This window comes from Elaeis guineensis, chromosome 5, assembly GCF_000442705.2.
Source record: "Elaeis guineensis isolate ETL-2024a chromosome 5, EG11, whole genome shotgun sequence".
Taxonomy (NCBI): domain Eukaryota; kingdom Viridiplantae; phylum Streptophyta; class Magnoliopsida; order Arecales; family Arecaceae; genus Elaeis; species Elaeis guineensis.
Window position 1 is genome coordinate 22,409,204 of NC_025997.2, and position 6,002 is coordinate 22,415,205.

A 6,002-nucleotide genomic window follows, 5' to 3' on the forward strand; every position below is an offset into this window, starting at 1 on the left:
AAGCAACCTCCCAAGATACTTTTGGACGGAAGCAATTAACACGGCATGTTATATTTTAAATTACTTTAATCAACCAATTCTAAAAAAAATACCCTATAGCTTTGGAAAAGAAGAAAATCAAACATTATATTTTTTCATATTTTTGGTTGTCGATGTTTTGTTTTGAACAATGGTAAAGAGAGATTAGAAAAATTTGATGCAAAATTTGATGAAGCTATTTTTCTTGATTATTCTCTTCTAGCAAGACTTTTAGAATTTTCAACAAAAGAACTTTAGTAGTAAAGGAGTCAATACATATTATTTTTGATGAGACTAATGATCTTCCTTCAAGGAAGAGTGAAGGTATTGATGATGCAGATCCTCTTATAGAAGAGATGAAGGAGCTCATCCTAAAAGACTCAATAATTCAAAATGAAGAAGAACATAAAAATAAATAAGAAGACGAAAGTGAAGAACAACCTCAAAGTACAAATGATCTACCCTAAGAATAGAGTATGATCACAATCACCTCAAAGAATTAATCATTGATGATCCTACACATGGAGTAAGAACTCGTTCTTCACTTAGAGATGTATACAATCATTTTGCATTTTTTCTCATTTTGAACATAAAATCATAGATGAAGCTGAAAAAGATTATAATTGGATAAATGCAATGCAAGGAGAACTTAATCAATTGAAAGAAATAATGTATGGACTTTAGTATCAAGATCTAAAAATTATCTAGAAATTGGCACAAAATGGGTATATAGGAATAAATTGGATGAACATGAAATGTAATTAGTAATAAAAACTAGATTGATTGCAAAGGATTATAATCAAGAAGAGAAAATTGATTTTGATGAGACCTTTGCACCTGTTGTTAGATTAGAAGTAATTAGATTTTTACTTGCATATGCATACTTTATGAATTTTAAGTTATTCCAAATGGATGTCAAAAGTACTTTTCTAAATGATTATATTCTGAAGAAGTATATATAGAATAATCCCTTGATTTTGAAAATCATGCTTTTTCTAATCATATTTTCAAATTAAACAAAGTATTATATGGTTTAAAATAAGCACCTAGAGCTTGGTATGAAAGGTTAAGTAAATTCTTGCTTAATAATGGTTTTTCAAGAGAAAATATAGATACAACTCTTTTCATTAAAAGAAATTATGATGATATCTTAGTTATACAAATATATATTGATGATATTATATTTGGGTCTACTAATGAAACTCTTTGTCAAAATTTTGCTAAGCTCATGTAGGGAGAGTTCGAGATGAGCATGATGGGAGAACTTACATTCTTCCTCGAACTCCAAATCAAACAAACAAAGAAAGAGATCTCCATCACCCAAAGCAAGTACACAAGAAAACTACTCAAAAAATTTGAAATGGAGAGCTCCAAAGCAATAGGTACCTTCATGAGCCCATCATGTAAGCTTGACAAGGATGAAGGAGGTAAAAATATAGACTCAAAACTTTATAGAGGCATGATTGATTTCTTATTATATTTAACTACTAGTAGATCAGATATTATGTTTAGTGTTTGTCTATGTGCTCGCTTTCAATCAAATCCAAAAGAATCACACTTAAATGCGATTAAAAAAATTTTGAAATATTTAAAAGATACACAAACTCTAGGATTATGATATTCTAAGGACTCATCAATTGACTTAATAGGATATTCAGATATCAATTTTACTGGATATAGATTAGATAGAAAAAATACTAGTGAAACTTATCAATTTCTTAGAGTTAATCTCTTGATTTAGCAAGAAGTAAAATTCGGTGGCACTATCTACGGTCGAGGCCGAATACATTACAGCCGGAAGTTAATATGCTCAAATCTTATGGATTAAGCAACAACTTGAGGACTTTGACATCAAACTCAATGAAACTCTCATAAGATGTGATAACACTAGTACTATTAATCTAACTAAAAATCCAATTCAGCATTCTAGATCAAAGCATATTGAAATTAGACATCATTTCATAAGAGAACATGTCTAAAATAATAATATAATTCTTGATTATGTTTGTACTGAAAAATAATTGGCTGACATCTTTACCAAGGCCTTAAGTGAAGACAGATTTTATGAAATTAGGAGAGAACTAGAAATTCTTGATCCATCAGCTTAAGTATCTTTCTGATTCCAAGTTCTTTGTACCAAAAATTCATTGAACCAAAATTTGAGCTCAATTCTCTTCTCTCCTTTCTTAAAAGCTCAAAACTATCCTTCATATAATCAATCTCTTAAATAGACACCCTTCTCTCAAGTTTCAAATTTTTTTGAAATTTTTTCATCATTTTTTTGAAATTTTCTTAGCCATGAGTCGACCCCAGGGTCGACCCTAGGATAAACTTATAATTTTCATTAAAATCCATCGGGCCCTCTATTTTATTAGAAAATCTCCTTTTGTAAATGAGCCAACCCTTTGCCTTTCGTCTTTCTCATCCCACCGAACAAAAATCTCCTCTCTCTCCACTCTCTCAACCACAAAAATCTCTTAAAATTTCTATTCCCATCAATTTTTTTCGTTCAAATCACCTTCTTAGAAACTAAATCCCTTTTTCTTCTCTTCCTCATTTGGGCAGATCAAGCTTACCCTAGCTTCAAACCCTCGTCTCCAAACCGACGGTCCATCTCTCTAAAAATTTTTATTTTTTCTTCTAAAATTCTTTCCACTCTACCTCTCATTAGGTCTCCTAAGCTGTTTGCAAGTCTCTGTTGTCCGAAATGGCTCCCAAATTGAAGCTATCACAGAGAAGAAAGTCTGTTCGTGGGTTAGAGGAGGACGTGCGCAGAAAAAAAATGGCAGTCGAGCCCTCTCCTACTCCAACCTCAGTTTCAGATCCAGGTGGTGTGCCCAAGGCCCAGGGGACCAAGGCTAAGGCCAAGATCCATCATTCATGAGGGCTTCATGGAGACTCTAGGGCTAGTTGGGCCCTAGGTTGAAAGGATGTGGGCCTTTCGGGTTCTTGAGGTCTAGGTTATGTGGGCCTCAAGGGACCAATTCTTTATGGGCCAGATCTGGACCCAGGATAGGTGAGATTAGGTCAAGTCATGGGTGTACATGGGCTTGGGTTAACCTAATCTCCCATAGAGTTGGTCAAGGGAGTTTTGGGTTTGGGTCACTTGACCCGATGTTTATATATACATGTACTTGTATATGTTTGAAAAAAGCCAAAAAAATAGATGACTCTTTCTCCCAAGTCTCTCTCTCTCTTCTCCCTCTCTCTCCAGCAATCTTCCATGCACCAGGAGCAAGAAACCCTAGGGTTTCTTGCCACCAATCCATAAAAGGAAAGAAAGGAAGGGAGGCGCTAGCCCCTTCCCCCTTGCAGCCGCCTACCAGATCTGCTCTCCCCCTCTTGCAGGCATCCAAACATTAGGTCCAGGACCTGAAATCTCTTGAGAAGAGATTGGTATAAGTCTGTCTCAGATCTGAAATTAATCTGAGATCGTTTGAGGCACAGGTGAGATCTCCATCAACAGATCTACAAAAAGGCTGCAGCAGGACAGATCTGCGAGGTCTATCTCCATCTATCTTCTTTCCTATCTAGAATGCCTCAATTTGAGATCTATAAATTATAGGACCTCGATCCAGGTCTGATCTAATTGGGTACCAGATCTTGGATTTTTTAGAGGTGGTTTCAAAGGTGTTCTTCATCTGGAACGAAAGGCTGACGAAGAAGACAGCAACCAGGCTGATTTCGTCAAGGGCCTTGGATCGTATCCAAAAGTCTCCAGATCTATTCGTTGCTGGTTCCGCTGCACCCAAGGTCTGTGGGAGGAGCCTGGATCATGCTCCAATAGTTGGTATCAGAGCCACGGTGGTGAGGAAGCGGTTCCAAGTGCGAGAAGTTGAAGATCCCAAGTGCTGAAAATTTTCAGCAAGGTACCATCAAGGTATATTCTACACTTCTTGATTTTATATTGCTTGTTTGGTTTGGATCCAGTCATGGGCAGCAATATGAAGGTCGATTTCAAGAAGTTTGATGGCAAGGAGAATTTTTCTATATGGAAAATTCGGGTAGAGGATCTTCTGATGCAAGCAGATCTGGATCAGGCTTTGGATGAGAAGCCTGAGGGAATGACAGATAGACAGTGGGCATCGTTGGAGAAGAAAGCATGCTCGGTGATCAGAGGATGTTTGGCGGATGCGGTGTTGTATTTGATGCTGGAAGAAAAGACCCCGAAGGGCCTTTGGTCGAAGTTGCACACCATGTACATGGGGAAGAATATGTGCAACAAGCTGATGCTGAAGAAGAGGTTGTACAGTCTTCGGATGCAGGAGGGATCTGATGTGATTGGCCACATTCAGAGTTTCGATCAGTTATGCACGGAGTTGGTGAATATCGGGATGAAGCTAGATGAGGAGGACAAGTCTCTATTGCTTCTATGTTCGCTGCCCGGATCATATGATTCTTTGGCGACTACACTGCTCTACGGCAAGGAGACTCTAGAGTATGAGGACATGGTCTCGGTGCTGAGGTCGAATGAGAAGAGAGAAAAGTTGACCAGAGATCGGGCTCCCCAGGAGGGTTTGGCAGTAGGGGAGAGGACAGGTAGAGGCAGAGGCAGAAGCAAGTTCAGGGGGCGGTCCAAGTCCAGGAAGGGAAAGAAAGAGGTGAAATGCTTCAAGTGCAACGAGTTTGGGCACTTCAAGCGAGAATGTCCACTATGGAAGAGCAAGAAGGGAGAAAGAAGTGGCTCAAAATCAGTGAGTGCAGTTGCTGGACAGCAGGTGGAGGATGATCTACTTGTGGTATCAGATGGTCATAGGCATTACACAGAGGAGTGGACACTAGACTCTGCATGCTCACATCACTACACACCACACAGATCTTGGTTTGCGACATACACCAAGACAGATGAGGGATCAGTGACTCTAGGCGACAATCATCCTTGCAAGGTGGCTGGGATAGGGGCAGTCAGGGTGAGGATGTTTGATGGGATTGTGAGGACATTGACAAATGTAAAGCACATTCCGGAGCTGAAAAAAAATCTAGTGTCACTAGGCTACTTGGAGCGCAATGGATACAGCTTCAGCAGTAGGGCTAGAAGTGGAGTATTGAACATCTCCAATGGAGCTATGGTAGTGATGAGAGGCAGGAGGTTGGACAATAACCTCTATCGCATGGAGGGACTGTGGTGACTGGAGAGTCTGATGCAGCAGCTGCAGCACAGGACCAGCAGGGAGCCTACAGGATGTGGCACTACCGCCTAGGCCACATGGGTGACAGAGGGCTGAGGAAGTTGAGCAGGAGAGGACTCATCTCTGATCTGGAGGATGGTGCTACAAGGGAGATCTGTGAGCCTTACCAGATAGAAAAGCAGAGGAGAGTTCAGTTCACCATCAGTACAGCCTGGAGTGCAGCCCCTCTGGAGTTAGTACACACGGATGTGTGGGGACCAGCCCCAGTTTCAGCTAGGAATGGGGTCAGATACTTCATAACCCTGATTGATGATTTCTCAAGGAAACTCTGAATTTACTTCATGAGAGAGAAGTCTGAGGTCTTCACCAAGTTCAAGATCTGGAGAGCTGAGGTGGAGAAGGAGCAGGAGAGGAGCGTGAAGTGTCTGAGGTCAGACAATGGCGGGGAGTACACCAGCAGAGAGTTCCAGGATTACTGTGAGGAGTGTGGGATCAGGAGACACTTCTCAGTTAAGGAGACTCCACAGTAGAATGGGGTGGCCGAGAGGATGAATAGAATACTTCTGGAAAAGGCATGATGTATGAGGCTGCAGGTAGGGCTTCCAAAGGCATTCTGGGTTGACACAGTTGACGCAGCCAGTTACTTGGTCAATCGGTCACCTCACACCAGGTTGGATGGCAGGCTTCCAGAGGAGGTGTGGTCTGAGAGGACAGTTGGGCTGGATCATCTAGGGTATTTGGGTGCATGGCCTATATGCACATTGGAGCTGGTGAGCGGAGTAAGCTAGACGCCAGATCACGCAAGACGGTGTTTCTAGGCTATCCGCGAGGAGTCAAGGGATACAGGCTGTGGGA